Genomic DNA, 18,673 nt, shown 5'->3' with positions numbered 1-18,673 from the left:
CCTTCTCAACCCGGACACAGTCTCTTTGAGAGGAGGCTGCGGTCCATCAGGACCAAAACCTCACGCCACAAGAACAGTTTCTTCCCGTCTGCTGTCAGCCTCATCAACAAGTCCCGGAACCAGCCAAGGTGTTGAGGGAATCTGTTTCAGGGGCCTTAAAATCTCATCTCTCTTATTTGCAGATGATGTGGTTCTTATGGCCTCTACGGGCTGTGACCTTCAGCGCTTACTGGGACGGTTTGCATCTGAGTGCGAAGCGTCTGGGATGAGACTCAGTACCTCCAAATCAGAGGCCGTGGTTCTCAGTCGTAAAAGGGTGGAGTGCTCCCTCCGGGTTGGGAATGAGGTCCTACCCCAGGTGGAGGAGTTTAGGTATCTTAGGTATGGTCACGAGTGAGGGAAAGTGGGAGCGTGAGGTCGACAGATGGATCGGCGCAGCCTCGGCAGTAATGTGGTCGCTGTAACAGACCGTCGTGGTTAAAAAAGCTCTCAATTTACCGGTCGATCTATGTTCCCACCCTCACCTATGGTCATGAGCTTTGGGTCATGACCGAAAGAATGACATCTCGGATACAGGCAGCTGAAATGAGTTTCCTCCGTAGGGTAGCTGGACTCATCCTAAGAGATAGGGTGAGGAGCTCAGTCATCCGGGAGCGCTCAGAGTAGAGCTGCTTCTCCTTCACATCGAGAGGAGTCAGTTGAGGTGGCTCGGGCATCTAGTCCGGATGCCTCCCGGACGCCTCCCTGGTGAGGTGTTCCGGGCATACCCAGCCGGGAAAAGGCCCCGGGGCAGACCTAGGACACGCTGGAGGGATTATGTCTCACAGCTGGCCTGGGAACACCTTGGTGTCCTCCCGGTGGAGATGGAGGAGGTGGCCGGGGACCGGGAAATCTGGGCTTCCCTACCAAGACTGCTGCCCCCCGCGACCTGGACCTGGATAAGCGGAGGAAGATTGATGGATGTGGAGGTGGAGAGGTGTGACATTTCTGATCAAATTCAGAGGTCATGTGTTGGTCCCGAAAACGGTCTTTGCATTTTTTTACACCGATGAAAGGTATAAAAACAGCCCTGTTGCATTCGGAATCGGACCCGGGTCTCCGGGTCTGCTGAAACGACCGAAACATTCCCCATTCATTTCCAATTATAGCGAAAGCCCATTATGAATGTAATATACTTTTGTCCAGGAGTGGCGCTGTGGCCGCTTTTTCCTCCATCCATGTTGAACTTCGGGTAATAAACAGCACAATTGCTTTTTCCGAGCGAGCGAGCGACGAGACGGACAAAACTACAGTAAAAGAAAACAGCACAAATACTTGAAAATATTTTGTCTTTGAACTGTTCTGCTTTCATGTTTTTATGTGGCTGTTTGTGGTGTGGCGGTGCCACTTCCGCTATTGTTCGTTATTTACGACCGCCGCAGTATACCTATTACACGTAGTATACCTATTAGCATTAGCAACAGTTACATTACATTAGCAACAGCTTCAGCCAAAGCAAAGCCAGGTAAAAACTTAATCATGTGTCCCTTTGTTCTCATAGTTGCATCTTGTTTGAACCAAATTACAAATGTGTGTTTCATGGTTTTATTTGCCAAGAGCCCAAAAAAGATTGTCCATCCAAACTTCTCCAACTGCTGCCCACACTGGACCAGTGAAGACTGGAGGGAGGGTATTTCTCCTTTCTATGAAAAGGAGAAACAAAGACGGCAAAATAAGTGAACAATACGTATATTTATTATTCATAACTGCTTACATGTAGATTATTATTTATTTTTTATTATTGAGAGTGTTCTTGAGTGTGGTACCCTGATAAATAAATATTCTTTGTTACATTGCATTGATCCTCTCGCCCGAAGACAGCTGGGATAGGCTCCAGCACCCCCCGCGACCCTTGTGAGGAAAAGCGGTAGAAAATGAATGAATGACATTGCATTGATTTTGTATTTTATTTCAAGCACTGGTATCAATATAAGCCTGATAGGAATAGTTTGTAATGATATAGGGATTAATTGGAAAACAATAATATTGTGGAGAAGAAAACAGTCACTTGACTGATGACTTAGACGGGATTTGAAAACCTGAATTCATTTCTCTGAAGTCTCTCTGCTTCTCCGACGTCTCTCTTGCATCCCGATTGGCTGGCAGCAAATGTCAACACCACACGCGCGGCCCCCGCTTGGCAAGTGAGAATTCTACCACTGAACCACCAATGCCACGTGGGGACACACTGTAAGAGAAAAAAATTAAACTATCAAGTGGATGAGCCTCTGCAAAGTGGCGCTGAATGACAAAACATCACAATGTCATACTCTTTGGATTCAAGCACCTTCTGGCGTAACGGGATCCACAACAATCATGTCAGCTGTGGATGCACCATTGACTCGTTTTTGAAGGGCAAGTGACAAAAAGAGGTACGTGGGTCAGAAATCAGCTGCCAAAGTTTCACGGACTAAGCAGCCAGGCACTGCTGGGATTTGAACCCAGGATTTCCTGTTTACAAGACAGGCACTTTGACCAGCTAAGCCACAGCGCCAGCCGAGTAAGTCACCCTGGCAATGCTGCCTTTACTCTTCTAGACATAAACTGCTCCAACGCTGAGATGATGCCATTTGTCGTGTGTCATTCGGTCAGCAGGGGGAGAATCCCGTATATTTGGCACCGATACAAAGGGTTTACCAATTGGGAAGAATGCAAGGGCTCTCCACAAGTGTCACACAAGGGTCTAGAAACGGTCCCTGGGACTGACACAAATAACTAGGCTGTTAATCTGGACTAACTGTTAGAATAAAAAGTAAATTCAATTATTATAGTGTTAAGTTATCACCCTTATATCCGTTTGCTTAGACAATAGACAATAGTCTTGAGTGTTTTGAAGCAGCATTCCAAGACGCTGACCAGCAACTCCCAGCACCACTAATCTTGCAGGTGCCTGGGAATATCAGTAGCTACCTTGAAGATGTTCCTGTTCATCATGCAAAATGCGCCAAGATAAGAACACATAAGAACACAAAAAGTAATTGCTCTCACATACACACACACACACAGACAACAAGTACAGCTCGTGCAACTGCTTGCTTCCCCCTCCCCTTAGAGTTGCACAACCATGTATTAGGGACCTCCTAAAGAAAATAAAAAGAGAGGAGCATGAATGGCATCCTCAGAGTGGAGCGGCATGTCACTGGGTTTGTTTTTTCACTCTTCTCGCTGCGAGAAATTTTGAATTTTGTTGTCTGTCTCTTCTGTAATTAAAGTGTCACAGGAGTTTGAACCTGAACCTGAAGTTTGGTGCTGCATTCAGGTTGCAGTCTCTAATGAGGCGTCGGTTTGAGTCCCACTTCTGACAGCTTCTTGCATCTTGAAGTGGCGTCACCCTTCATTCTAAAGTGGCCGAGGCTGCTCCTCATGGGCAGTAAACCAGGGGTGCTTTTCAAAATGACCACTGCTGAAAAGTATACAAAGCAGACCTATTGCATTCTGGGGTCTTGCGTTTCTCCAGAAAACAGTCTTTGTTCTTCAACATGACCTCTGATAAAAAGTATGAAAACCAGAGTCATGGAAATACCAGTAGAGGACTGCTGGAATTAGAACCAATGAGCCCCTCTTTGCTAGGCATGTAATTTGACCAACTAAAGCATAGTGCCTGCGAAGCATGCAAACTTGACAATGATGCCTTTAGTAAAAAAGGAAATCCTGTGCATCTGGCACCGACACAAAAACAGTTCACCAATGGGGAAAAATGTTCATAAAAGGGAGGGAGCCCAAAGCCAAACACATGTGTCAATTGAGCGGCCCTGGGTGGGCTCGAACCACCAACCTCTCAGTTAACAGCCGAACGCGCTGACCAATTGCTGCATAGAGACTACATCCGCATCACTGCAGTAAGGTTTCAGTAAGTTTCCACTTTTGACAGAAAGTTGCAAATACTCAAGTGCTGTCCACCTTAACTCTCAGGTGGTCTGGTCTGTTACTTTTCAGGTGTCATTCTGAATTCTGCCCTTTGGCAGGAAAAGAGCCTTTGTCCTTTTTCAACATGAGCTCTGGGTAAAAGCTTAGAGGGAGGCCCGGGAATCAGACCCGGGCCTCCCGCTTGGCAAGCGAGAATTCTACCACTGAACCACCAATGCCCGCCTGAGGTGCCTACCTTTTAACTGGAACTGGAAAGGCTTGTGTAGCCCCGCACACAAACCAAGTGTCTTCCTCACATGCACACCCAATGTGGGTCTCAAACCCAGGACCCTGAGAGTAAGAGTCTCATGCTCTACCCACTGAGCTAACCAGGCCTTTTTCTGCTGTAGATATAATTTTTTGTTTTTCTTTTTTATCGATGTGGCCATCTTGATGTTTGATCAATTCCACAGACAACCTTGTTTCAGAAGGAGTGAGACTTTCAGTCATCTGTAGTTCTACAGTCTCCGACTCAGGCAACATCTTTGTACCCGACATTTCCAATTTATGATCACTCTGCAACCGCCCCTGAACAGACACCCATGTCCACCCTCTCTTGGGGAACTATTGACTCGACTCAATTAAATGACTAAAACTAAAACCAAAAGACCATAGTTGGAATCCTCCCAGCCTCGTTGGCATATCAACGAGTATGTCCACACCCCGAGGTTATCAAACTCGCTCCCAAGGAAATGTTGGAACTCGGGAAAGCATTAATGGCAAGAAGTAGGATTAAGAATCCTACTTCTTGCCAAAACCTACCCTTTGAAGTAGAAGGAGAAGCCTACCCTATGGTAGAAGATAAGATATGCCTTTATTCACCCCTCAGTGGGAAAATTTGCAAGTTCCTGCAAGTTCCGCAACAGCAGGGGGAGTATCTCAGTATGTTTACAGACCATGGACTCCTCCTAAATTTAGATAAATAGCCTTATCCATGCCAAAACCACACAACAACCTTGACCAAATCCTGACTGACATAACTGACTTGGTACATAATCACCGTCTCAACGGAACTGAATTAGCCCAACTGTTGACATTGACCACAGGCTCCAAGTATGGTGCTTTTTGTACGGCCATTTAGCCAATTCTGCCAAAGAGGAATTCAGAACACCCCCGTGGCCCATTGCCATTTTTATGGTACCTGGCGACTTCAACCAGTGAACTCCACTGTACCGCTTATCCTCATCGACGGACTGTATTCCCCACCCTTTACCAGCATGGGGACATTCCAACCCAAGATGAGAACACACTGGACCAGGTACACAGCAACATAGTACGTGGCACAGACACAGCTTCACCCTACCCCCACTTTTAGCCCAGACTGAAAAAGCAGAGAAACCCCTTTGCAGCTGAAATTGCTCAGTTGGGAGAGCGTTGGATTGAATCTCTAAAGGTCCCTGGTTCAATCCCAGTTTTCAGCACAATTGCTGTTTACATCGTGAGTTGGCAAATAGTTTGTAAAGGGGTGACTTTGTTCTCTTGATTTCATCAAAATCGATCACGACAACACAGCCAATGACATATTAAGACCAGACAAGTGCAGTTGGGAGGTGACATACAGAATCCTGATGCATATCATGTTACAATCAGACACAAACCCGACCTTGAGTTCGCGCAAATGTTCACAGCATTAGGTCTGCAAAGTGTTCAGCTGATACACATTTACTGGAAAGGAAAATGGGCTTTTGTCACGGTAGCCATGCCGACACGAGCTAAAATGTTTCTCCCGCCAGGACAACACCCACATGAAATTCAAGCTTTGCTCGCAGACGAAAAAGAACCAGCTGGAATGAGCAATCTGCACCTCCAAGTCTGAGTTTATGGTTCTTGCCCAGAAAAGCATAGCTCACAGCCGTAATTGTATAGTGGTTCCTACTCTGTGTTGTGGCCGCAACAACCCCGGCCGATTCAGGGTCATGGCAGGTGTGTGTTGCTTTTGTAATTGTATTGTCTGAAAAGACAAGATTGTCTGTCCACTTGAAGTGTGGTGATGTAAAAATACACTAGTTTTGACCACACCTGTATTTTTAGTAAACATTATTAGCATGCAATGAATCAAAGTATAAGGTACGATGTCGGAGATCAAGAACGCTTTTGTTGGCGAAAAAGCCATAACATATCATTTCGACAATACGGGTATCAAACCCGCTATTTCTTGCATGTAGAGCAAGAACTCTAGCCTTTGAGTTAAATCCCCCCGCTGCACAGGAAGGCTGCCACAATTTCTGCAACACCAAAACACTAATTAAGATGTGTCATTTTGAGTCAACAAGACCATGTCCACAAAGGAGATGAGGTGACCGAGAGGTTAAGGTGATGGACTGCTAAGCCATTGTGTTCTGCACGCATGGGTTCGAATCCCATCCTCATCGGACTATACTAATGCGCCAGTTTTGACACCACCTGTCTTTTTAGGAAACATCATTAGAATGCAATTAATCCAAGCATCCGGTACGATGTGGGAGATTGAGAATGCTTTTTGCAGGCAGGCATCGATTCCACTTCATCTCACATGCGAAGTGAGCGCTCTACCATTTGTGGTCCTACAAGAATGAAATGTTTTCCGCATGTTGCAGAATTTTCCACAGGAAAGAAATCTTTAAGATGTATCACCAAAAGAGCTGAACCGCCCAATGTGGGGCTCGAACCCACTACCCTGAGATTAAGAGTCTCATGCTCTCCCGACTGAGCTAACCGGGCCTTTTTCTGCCAAGATATCACTTTTTATTTTTTTTAAATTGATGTGGTCTTCTTGATGTTTGATCAATTCCACACCCAACCTAGTTTCTCGGGGAACAAAGGAGCGAGAGGTTCAGTCATAGCTGAGAACTTTGGAAGTGTAGTCATCTTAACCCTCCTGTTATGTTCATTTGCCAGGAACAGCCATGATGTTCCCGGGTCAGTTTGCATGTTTATTTATCTGAAAGATGTCCAAAACCAAACAAATCCCCACAAGCATTGTTAGTTATTCACTACTAACTCCATTACTAACTATTCTATCAATCTTTAGTGCAATGGTGTACCTTACCTCTCACAGGTAGTGGTTTAATTAATTTTAATTAATTAATGAATTGAATTAATCAGATGCATCATGACCAGTCTGCATCAAAACATTATCTGAAATCCTGTGGCAGGTTTCTGGCATTGATTCTTAATTCAGTTGCCATCCCTGATAGATGGTAATGGTAATCATGCCCGCGTGGCAGGCGAGTCTCTTTGCTTGTCTGACGTCTGTGTCGCATCCTGATTGGCTGGCAGCAAATGTCAACAACACGCGCGCGGCCCCGCGCGGCCCCCGCTTGGCAAGTGAGAATTCTACCACTGAACCACCAATGCCACGTGGGGACACACTGTAAGAGAAAAAAAATTCAACTGTCAAGTGGATGAGCCTCTGCAAAGTGGCGCTGAATGACAACACATCACAATGTCATACTCTTTGGATTCAAGCACCTTCTGGCGTAATGGGATCCACAAGAATCACGTCAGCTGTGGATGCAACGTCAATTCGTTCTTGAAGGGCAAGTGACAAAAAGAAGTACATGGTTCACAAATCAGCTGCCAAAGTTTCACTGACCAAGCACCCAGGCACTGCTGGCATTTGAACCCAGGATCTCCTGTTTACTAGACAGGCACTTTGACCAGCTTAGCCACAGTGCCAGCAGTGCATCTGGCACCAACACAAAAACAGTTCGCCAATGGGGAAAAATGTTCATACAAGGGAGGGAGTCCAAAGTCCAACAAATGTGTGAATTGAGAGTCCCTGGGTGGGCTCGAACCACCAACCTCTCAGTTTACAGCCAAATGTGCTGACCAATTGCGCGACAGAGACTACAACAGCATGACTGCAGTCAGGTTTCACTAAGTGCTGTCCACCTTAATTCTCGGGTGGTCCGGTCTGTTACGTTTCAGGTGTCATTCTGAATACTGCCCTTTCGCAGGAAAAGAGCCTTTGTACTTTTTCAACATGAGCTCTAAAGAAAGGTACAAGCTGAGATATACTGCATTGGCCGGGAATCGGACCCGGGCCCCCCGCTTGGCAAGCGAGAATTCTACCACTGAACCACCAATGCCACATTGGGAAACACCATCGGAGAACAAATTAAATTGTCGAGTGGATGTGCCTCTGCAAAGTGGCGCTGAATGACAAAACATCACAATCACAACACACGCACATGATGCCAGGGGAGGCCGAGTACTAACAGAGCTGAGCGAGAGGGCATAAAAAAAAAATAGTGACCTTGTGGTGGTTACCCGACAGCACCAAGGATATGGTGCACGTCTGATGCGTAATGCATGCCAGGTGATGTTCATCTAGCGAGCGGACATTCTTGTGGGGGACAAGCTCAACAGTAGGAATGTTGAGAGAACTGACCAGTCCGCTATCAATGAAGTTCTCGTCTGCCCCAGAGTCAATTAATGCTGTGGTAGGAGAAGCTTCCCCCGCCCAGGATATCGTACCTTCCACCTGAAGTCGGCCCACCAAAGCGGATGATGCAGCCGGTGTGGTTGGAGCGGGCAGTGCCAGCAGCTGGGGAATATCCCTGGTGGAGGAAGAGTGTTGGCGTGCTGGGCGAACTGGACAGCGGGAAATTGTGTGTAGGACTCCCACAGTACAGGCACAGCCACAGGCGTGGACGGTGACTCCTCTCCGCTGACGAAAGGCGACTGGCTCCCAGTTGCATGGGGACGACACTCCCGACGTCATCAGACGGCGCTCCGCTGCTGGAGCAGGGAGGGAGGAGTGGTGCCGGAAGAGCCCCAGGAGGTGGGATTTGGAGCCGACATGTGGGTCGGAGAGGCTCCGCTGTGCGCTGCGCTCCCGCAGCCGGTTGTCGAGTCAAATGGATAGCGACAGAGAGCGGCTGGAATGACAAGGCGCTGTGGAGCGCATATCGGGCGAGTGTTAGAATAAAATGTAGATTATTTTGTTAGTTATCACCCTTATATCCACTTGCTTAGACAATAGAAAGTGTTTGAATGTGCTGAAGAAGGAATGTTCCCGTGACCCTAATCAGAGACCCTCAGCGACCCCCAGGTCCTGGAGGTGCTTGGATGCACCAACAGCGACTCTGCAGATGCTCATGTTAATCCTGCAAGAATGTGTCAAGATAAGAACTCGTAAAACATTAAAAGTAATAGCTCTCACATACACACACACACATAGACAAACAAATACAGCTCGTGCAACTGCCTTCTCCACCCCCCCTTAGAGTTGCACGACCATGTAGTAGGGACCCCCGAAAGAGAATAAAAGGAGAGGAGTGTGAACTGCATATTCAGAGTGGAGCGGCATGTCACTGGGTATGTGGTTTCACTCTCCTCGCTGCGATCAACTTGGAATATTGTTGTCTGTCTCTTCTGTATTTCTGTATTGAAGTGATTTTACAAGTGTCACAGGAGTTTGAACCTGACATTTACTTGGTTCTTCGAGCCAGATCCCAAGATACCTGAGGAGTCCAGTTGTGGAGCGGACAAGACAGAAAGACCGTGGCCACGGCAGACAAAACCCTTTGACGGGCTGTCTTCTCAGCTCAACAACTGGAAGCTGAAGGTTGACGGGATACCTACGGAAGAGACGACAACAATCAGTAAGACACTTTTGATCAGAGTGTGAGTGAAAGGGCGCCGTCCCTTTGTGTTGTGAGTGAAAGGGTGGCATCCCTTTGTGTTAAAGCAGGGGTGGGCAAACTGAGACCTGGGGTCCACATGCAGCCCGCTAAGGGTTTTTGACCCCTAGAGCTGAGTGCGGCCCGCGAGTCAATAAGGTTTGTCACCCGGTGCTAAAAGCCTTGTGTATACTAGTCGCTGGCAAGCAAAGAGACGGACTCGACAGTCTTCTGTAGGAAGACGAGCTGGCAGTCTTGTGTAATAAGATGGACCCACAGTGTTACGGAGTTGGCGGTCTTTCACAATAAGACAGAGTTGGCAGTTTTTTTAACAAAGACAGAGTTGTCGGTCATGTTAGGCTAGAAAAGGAGTGCCTCCACGGTGAAAGGCCTTTTCGGGGTTTGAATGTGAAAACGTACAAATGAGTGTGTGAATGGGAGATTTTGTCACTAGACAGGTCTTCATATTAAAGGGTGAGAAATAGAGTAAGTCTTTGAGGAAGCAGAGGCAAGAATTCTCCACCCTCACCGGGGTAGAAGCTTGAGAAGTACCTCAAAGAAAAGTTCATTACTCTCTCACTGACAAACAACCCTGTTGTTAGTTTTCCCTAGGAAGCTCATCACAACAGGGACCAAATTATTCCCAAGATGGGAAATAAAAGTGGAAAAACACAAGTCAAAAGGGAGGAACTAAATTGCAAGGATTGGTGTTACGTGTTTCAGCACCAACCAACCAAAATAAAACATCTAGAAATATGGATTAACAAGTATGGTTTTGACGGACAATTATCGATCCCTAAATTAATAAAATTGCAACAGGATATAGCAAAAAGGAACAAGAATCAAACCAAAAAAATGCAAACGCAAGGGTATGATGACCTGTCATATTGGAAGGAGTTGGCAGAGAGAAGGCAAAAAGGCGAGGCGAAGATGGAAGAAAGGAAGGCGAGAGATAGAGCAGAAAAAAAAAGGTTGTAAAAAGGAAGAGTTATATAAGATAGTAAGGGAAGTTTTACTTCAGGAGTATCAAAAAGATGAAGGAAAAGTAAATGAGGAGAAAGACTCAGACACATTTTTTTACACAAAAGGAAGGTAACGAAAGTACAGTTATGCCAACTAAAGGAGTGAGCAATAGTAGTCAAAATAATGGTGTAGTAGGTGGACAATCACAATTGTATCCACAGTTCGCTGAACCCCCACATTATGACAACCACGGTGTCAGACCATCAGTGCCATACCCACCACAAACAAGAGCTAAACCTTTTTCTGTTGAGTGGTCAAAACAGATGGGAAGTATTTTCTCCTAAATCACCATCTAGGGTTTCACCGGAAACCGATGCGTTTCCAATGATAGAAGTACCGAACCCTAATGTAGCCAATGATGAACGTCCCACAATCCTAGTGTATCGTACATGGACACAGGAAGATGTAAAGAAGGCCTTAGATGGTGTCACACCTGTAAAAGAGGACGCCGTAAGATTTATTACAGACATGAACAACTTGAGAATGTCATACCACCTGAACGGAATAGAAGTACAACAAGTGTGGATGAGAGCCTTAGGGCCAGAGTGGTGTCTGTGTAAAGGAAATTGGAGCCCCACATATGGCAATGGCCAACCTGTGGCCCATGATGACCCCACATTGGAGCAAAGAATCAATCAGTTGGAAGAGAGAGTCCTAGCAAAGTTCAGGAAAAGAGCTAATTACTCAACAATAGGACAATGCAAACAAAAGAATGACGAATCATTTGATGAGTATAGAGTGCGTATGATTACGGTATTCAAACTAAATAGCGGCCTTGCTGAAGATGATGAACCCACAGGCCCATACCAACAACAGTTAAAGAATGCGATACATGCTAATTCAAATCCTGGCATAAAAGGGTGGGTTGATAAACATTTCATCGGAATGCCCACAGCAACTATGGCAGACTATATCACACACGTGCAGCATGCAGCATGCAAAATGCAGGTGTTAAGTAACAAAAATAAGATGCAAAAAATACACACCTTTGTTACAGATAACGGAGAAATCCTCTTTCAAAGTCAAGGACGATTCAGAGGAAAAGGTAGAGGAAAAGGTAGCGGAACAGGTAGACAGAATGTACGAAGCTATCCCAACAATACTGGATGTTGGAATTGCGGTGAAGAAGGTCACTTCTCCCGTGATTGTGACAAAGGCCAGTTCAAAAGGAACCAAAAGCCATATTAGGCATGACTAGGCTTGTCTAAACAAATAGAACCAGAACAAAATGATGAACCAGTAGTAGAATTAAATTTACAAGAGGTATTTGCCTTTGAACATCGCAGAAGTCACATTGGAAGTGAATGGTAATCCAATCAGATTTCTTTGTGACTCGGGAGCATGTAGAACAACTTGCAGATATGAATTTCCACATTCAAGATCTGCAGGCAATACATGGCTCAGGACAGCAGGAGGAAAATTTGACAATAATGGTCAAGTCCCTACCAATAACGTTGTGGTCCATCAGATGTAGGACTAATTAAAAGTGCCCAACCTGTACAAATTAAAGCTAAAAATGATTACAGGACATGTGTTAGGCAATACCCAATAAAACCAGATGCATATGAAGGAATAAAACCAGTGATAGAAGAATTGTTAAAAGCTAAAGCCTTAGTAGAATGTAGCAGCTCAAAATGGAACATCCTTAATTTTCCAGTGGGAAAAAGTGCCACTCTCTGTGGGATGGAGAATGATACAGGACAAGTTGTAAATCAAGCTGTGGTGGCAAGAGCACCTTGTGTGCCTGACCCACACACATGGTTAAATTCTTTACCAACAGATGTCACATGGTTTACCATAGTAGACATCAGTAATGCATTCCTCTCCATTCCAATACATAGAGAAAGAAGGTTTAGGTTCGCATTTACGTTTGCAGGAAAAATATACATACACACGCCTACCGCAAGGATATTGTGAAAGCCCGAAAATGTATTCACAAGCAATGATAGCCATTATGTCTATGTTTAATCCCCAAATGAAAGCCATATATTACTATATGTAGATGACATCCTACTAGCGTCACCAGATAGGAAGTCATGTGAGGAAGACACAATAGCCTTATTACACCATTTAGCGAAAGAAGGCCTTAAAGTGAGTAAAGACAAAGTACAATTTTGTAAGCAATCAGTGAACTACTTGGGCCATCAGTTGACAGGACAAGGACAAACTATTCTAGCTGACAGGAAACAAGCAATTTTAAATGCACCTAAACCACAAACAACAAAGCAAATTATGTCCTTCTTAGGACTCACTAATTAGATGTAGATGTTGGATTCCAAACTATGCACAAATAGTGTCACCATTAACAAACTTAATGTATAAAAATGATGTCACTCTTACAGTGGAATGAGGAGGCAGAAAAAGCATTCTGTGAAAAAGAGTACTGGTAGGAAGTATGATTCTAGCACTGCATGATTACAGCAAAACATTTAAACAAACAGTAGATTATAAAGATGTGAAGTGAGGCCGAGGTCATGTACTCAACTCAGTCTTACCAAGAGTATGGTGCAAAGAAACAACCAATAGCGTACTACTCTTGTAAGCTAGATGCAGTAGCATGCGCCATCTTACATTGTGTGCGGGCTAATAGCAGCATCTATGGCCGTGGAAACAAGTGCAACCATTATATTGTTCCATTTACTAGTACTGAAAGTACCTCATGCGGTTTCCACCCTGCTATTGCAGACGAGCATGACATTTTTGTCTCCTGCTAGACATCTGTCTTTTGTCTCAACCACATGTAACACTTGAGCGATGCACCACGCTCAACCTACCCTTCTACCACTCCCTGAGGAAAGCGAAACACATGATTGTGATGAACTAACAACACAAACTACAAAGTGTAGACCAGACTTATTAGCTCAGGCACTAACAAAAAGAGGAGATTTTTGTAGATGTTTCCTCAAAGAAAAATGATTTGTGGAAAGAATCATAACTGGCTATGCAGTCATAGCGCTTACAGAAGCATGCAAATTAATGAAAGGTTAAAAGGTGACAAATTATACCGATAGCCAATATGTACATTGAACAGTACATACCTTTGCAGAACAGAGGTATGATAACATCAACAGGAAAACCAGTAACTCATGCAGGATTGTTAACAGCATTACTAGAAGCAGTGCAATTACCAATACAAATTGCATTGCATGTAAATGGGACTTACAAATAATACTGATCCGATATCCTTAGGAAATGCGTTCGCTGATAAAATGGCAAAACAAGCGGCACTAAAGGAACTGGACCATCTTGAAACTGAAAGATTACAAGTAGACTTTGAGATATTGGCTGATATGCAACAACAAAGTCCAAAATAGGAAATTGACCACTGGCTTAGGAATAAAGCAACCCTGGACAAAAATGTTTATATGTCGACAGAAAAGAAACCAATCTTGCCAAAAAATTGTAAAAGTGGGCTGACATTTTGAGCCATGGTGTTACACATGTCTCAACAGGAGGGATGTGTCACACTATTAACACCCACTTTAATTCGTGTTTAAAAATTCTTATTCAAAAAATTTTTGTTGAGCGTTTTTAACGTGTGCAAAACACAACGTCCAGGACAACTTGTGACCGAGGCGTGGCCAATTTCCAAAACGACAATATTAATTTCAAGTAATACATATGGACTTATTGAGCTAATTAAAAGTGAAGGAAGGTCAGCCCTGATTCTTGCATCCCAGAGCTGTTGTAGATTGGCCTCATATGGGATGGAGTAGGGGTATGTGTATGAGATGGACCAGGATCCTGTTCCTGGACCAGACACTTGCTCCTTCACCCCATTATCTTTATTGCCTCCTGAGTTTAGTTTTCCAATGAGTGAATGACCATAAATGCCTGAGACCATCCTGGCTTTTTGGTTCTCCCACAATGATCTCTGCAAAGATAACACGAGACGCAGCACAGGATGCTGTGTCCTGACCTTATACTAACTTTACTAGTGGTTGACAAGTACTGATCGCAGTTTAACATGGTACTCATCTGATCTGCATGGAATATATTGAGAATGAAACAGAATTAGACTACAGCAGTCACTTTGTAAATTAACTTGTAAAAGAAAAGAAAAAAAGGAAAGAAAACAGGAACAATGTTCCGCATGGACTTAAAGAACCATAGCGCGTACCATCCCCAAAGTGGAGGACTGGTAGAACAGAAAATGCATGGAAGAAACAAAGTGTCCAAGGACATAATGTTTAGATCCAGTTAAATTACACATAAACATAACGGCACAAATGGTTTGAGTCCATATGAAACGTTGTTTGTCAAACCTTATAGGTTGACACAATTCGAAAATGTGTAGGAAACTGATGACGATTCTACTTTGATAGAAGACATGAGACTGACACCAGGAGACTGAGTGTTGAGTAAAAGTGGAACAAGAAAACACTGGCACTCTCCCAAGTGGGAAGGGCCTTATCAAGTACTGTTAACGACACCAACAGCATTAAGAATTGTAGAAAGAAACACTTGGATACGTCAAACGCATTGTAAAGTAGTCATTGTTCGGGAGTCTGACGAGGAAGGTAAAGACCAGTCTGTGATGCAGGGGACTTCAGAGTCCTAGACTCTGAGGCATTGTGTTGAGCAGTGAAGATTATAGCACATACCCTGGTCCAGAAAACCGAACAATGCATCCTAGTTCTAAGATCACTATTGTAACAGGAGGATTGGTGTTCCTGATGTTGCAGTGTCCTCGTTCCCATACAGTACCTCAGTGTCTCAGAGTGGTCCATGATCTTGATCTCACACCTCCACCTTTGCTCTGCCAACAACCTGAAAACAACATACTGATACAACAATATGCATAATGAGTCCTCTCATCACCTCCAGACATGCATTGTGTCCAGTTTTATCTTCACCAAGACCTGAAGAAGATCCATCACATGAACTGTGCTCTGACAGCAAACGATCACTTCCAGACTGAAAGTTCAGAAGATGTTTGCTGACATGGTGTTTATGGTGACAACGACAATCACATCACCAGCCACTAAAGTGGAATGTGGCCGACTCAGAACTGGACAGGATCACACCTTTGATGCAAGGACAAGCCAAGCACCAGAATCTAGAAGTGGCAACAAATGGCCACCAGCAAGGAGGACATCCAGAGGAGAGACTAGAACAGCAATATGACCCTGGCATGTGCAGAAAAGGAGACTTTGGACCAAAGACTTGATGGAGGACTTTCTTAACAAGCAAGGTGGAAGGAAGCAAGGAGGTGGGGTGTGATGGGATCATGCCTACTCTGACTCATCTGATGCCAAGGTTGACACTGAAGTAGACAGTAACGCACACACACACACACGAACACGCACACACACACACACGAACACGCACACACACACACACGAACACGCACACACACAAACAGTACTCGAGAACAGACGTGTGGTGTTGATGTAGAGACAAATACCACTATGACATTGTATATAACATGAGCGGAACGTGCAGTAGTGACATTACAGATTTCAGTATCCATTTACCCTATGAATGTTGACATGTTACTAAATGCTAAATCTTTGAAGCAGATGAACATCACCTCCCAAACTACTTCCAAACAAAAAGGGAGGTTCCAGACACCGACTGGATAACAAAAGACAATCCCACTTACATCGATGCCATCAGCGTGCCACGAGGGGTACCACCAGAATACAAACTAGTAAATCAGATTGCAGCGGGTTTGGAGGGAAAGTATTATCCCATGGATAACAGTTAACAAAAATGTGGATAGGATTAACTACCTCCACTATGACATACAGAAGCTTGGGAACTACACCGAGGCCGGACTCACAGCAATTGGAGAACAACTCCATGCCACGTCACTCATGGCCTTCCAGAATCGTATCGCCTTGGATGGACTGCTGGCACATCAGCAAGGAGTGTGCGCCATGCTTGGCGACCAATGTGGCATGTCCATCCCCAACAATACAGATTCCACAGGAATGCTGATGCGTGCGATTTCTGGTTTAAAGGCGCTAAACACCAAGATGAAGGAACACTGGTGTTGACACTGAGATGTTCGGTGACTGGTGGAGAGCATTTTGGGGACAATGGTCTCCTTATGTGATGTCTGTGCTTATTGCACTCGCTGTTGCCCTTCTTTTGTGTGCCTTATGTGGATGTTGTATCCCTATCTTGAAGGTTAGAATCACATGGACTGTGAATTTAGCCATGGCACCAATGACAACAAGGTAAATGAAATGTACCCCCTACTGGTGGCAGGTGGCAGCGATGACAGTGATGATGACTAGGACAACCATGATAGATATGCTCCTGACTTGTTTCTGACTTGTACTTTGACTCAGATGACGAGAACACTTCCGTTTAAATGTAAGCACATTTTCTGACAAAGATGACCTGCGAGGAAAAAACCGAGAGGAGACCCAAGGAGCGACAGCAAACAGATAAAAGCGTGATAAACAGGAGGGAAATGTTAGAATAAAATGTAGATACAAGTATTATTTTGTTAGTTATCACCCTTATATCCATTTGCTTAGACAATAAAAATTGTTTGAATGTGCTGAAGAAGGAATTTTCCCGTGACCCTGATCAGAGACCCCCCAGTGACCCCCAGGTCCTGGAGGTGCCTGGATGCGCCAACAGCAACTCTGCAGATGCTCATGTTAACCCTGCAAGAATGTGTCAAGATAAGAACTCGTAAAACATTAAAAGTAATTGCTCTCACATACACACACACACATAGACAAACAAATACAGCTCGTGCAACTGCCTTCTCCACCCCCCTTAGAGTTGCACGACCATGTAGTAGGGACCCCCGAAAGAGAGTAAAAGGAGAGGAGTGTGAACTGCATATTCAGAGTGGAGCGGCATGTCACTGGGTATGTGGTTTCACTCTCCTCGCTGCGAGCAACTTTGAATATTGTTGTCTGTCTCTTCTGTATTCCTATACAGTAAATTCTCGTTATATCGATATCGGTTATAACGAATTACTGCTTATTACGATACTATTTTCATTTCCCGGCAAATTTCTAGTCTTTTATGATATAATTAGTTCCGTTAGTACGATACCCGGTTATTATGATAATCCGGTTACTACGATGCCCTTTTCATCTCCCGCCAGCCAATTTGGTCTGCTTATATCGATACAAAAGCAGCTTACATCAATCTTTGCTTAAGGATTTCAATACCAAAAAAAAACACGGCAAACGGCTGCTTCCAGTCAACTTTATTTTTCACACTTCCACCACCACAGCGCAGCACACACACCGATTCCCGCACTTCCTGGTTCACAGGTCATGCTCAACCCGCCCCACATAGCTGGCCAAACACATGCCTGCAACAGAAGAACCAACTGACATAGCATACACACCTATTCCAACGAAGACACAAGCGTACAAATACATGTATTTAATTGTGTTGTATTCAGATATCTTTTTATTCTATACACACGAGAGAAACCACGAACGCAGTTGGTTCTTCTGTTGCAGGCATGTGTTTGGCCAGCTATGTGGGGCGGGTTGAGCATGACCTATGAACCAGGAAGTGCGGGAATCGGTGTGTGTGCTGTGCTCTGGTGGTGGAAGTGTGAACAATAAAGTTGACTGGAAGCAGCCGTTCGCCGTGTTCTTTTTTGGTATTGAAATCCTTAAGCAAAGATTGATTTAAGCTGCTCGACATTGTTCTATACTATAGAACAATGTTGAGTGTATTATTGCCCACTTTTAATGCAGTTCGGCGCAGAATACCGGTTATATCGATATTTTTTCCAACTCCCGACAATATCGATATAACGAGACTTTACTGTATTTAAGTAAAGTCACAGGAGTTTGAACCTGACAATGCTAACATGCTAACGGATACCACGCTAGCACCTAGCAAGAGGGCCTCAGGTCCCGAACAGTTTGATGCAGTCCCATAGTGTCCCCACATCATACAATGTGTGTATTTGCCTTGAGACATCAGCAAATTAGCTAAAATGCTAATATGCGAACAGTCATCATGCTATCACCTAGCAAGAGAGCCTCAAGTTTAGAAACTGTCAAGGTTGTCCTATAACCTCCCTGCATCATGCCATGTATGTATTTGCCTTTAGACATGAGTAAATTAGCTTAAATGATAACATGTTAACGGCTACCATGCTAGCA

General features: G+C 44.5%; 4 non-coding genes across 4 annotated transcripts; 1 reads left to right on the top strand and 3 right to left on the bottom strand.

The window, feature by feature from the left end:
• Positions 1-2,459: 2,459 nt before the first annotated feature.
• On the bottom strand, positions 2,460-2,533 carry trnat-ugu (transfer RNA threonine (anticodon UGU)). The gene has a single exon. It is a non-coding gene; the product is annotated as a tRNA-Thr (tRNA).
• A 3,702-nt stretch (positions 2,534-6,235) lies between these two features.
• trnas-gcu (transfer RNA serine (anticodon GCU)) lies at positions 6,236-6,317 on the top strand. The gene has a single exon. It is a non-coding gene; the product is annotated as a tRNA-Ser (tRNA).
• A 255-nt stretch (positions 6,318-6,572) lies between these two features.
• On the bottom strand, positions 6,573-6,645 carry trnak-cuu (transfer RNA lysine (anticodon CUU)). Its single transcript has one exon. It is a non-coding gene; the product is annotated as a tRNA-Lys (tRNA).
• Positions 6,646-7,944: 1,299 nt separating this feature from the next.
• trnag-gcc (transfer RNA glycine (anticodon GCC)) lies at positions 7,945-8,015 on the bottom strand. Its single transcript has one exon. It is a non-coding gene; the product is annotated as a tRNA-Gly (tRNA).
• Positions 8,016-18,673: the final 10,658 nt, after the last annotated feature.

Source organism: Doryrhamphus excisus, chromosome 5 (assembly GCF_030265055.1).
Source record: "Doryrhamphus excisus isolate RoL2022-K1 chromosome 5, RoL_Dexc_1.0, whole genome shotgun sequence".
NCBI lineage: Eukaryota > Metazoa > Chordata > Actinopteri > Syngnathiformes > Syngnathidae > Doryrhamphus > Doryrhamphus excisus.
The sequence above is the reverse complement of the archived record's forward strand: the minus strand, read 5'-3'. Positions and strand labels throughout refer to the sequence as shown.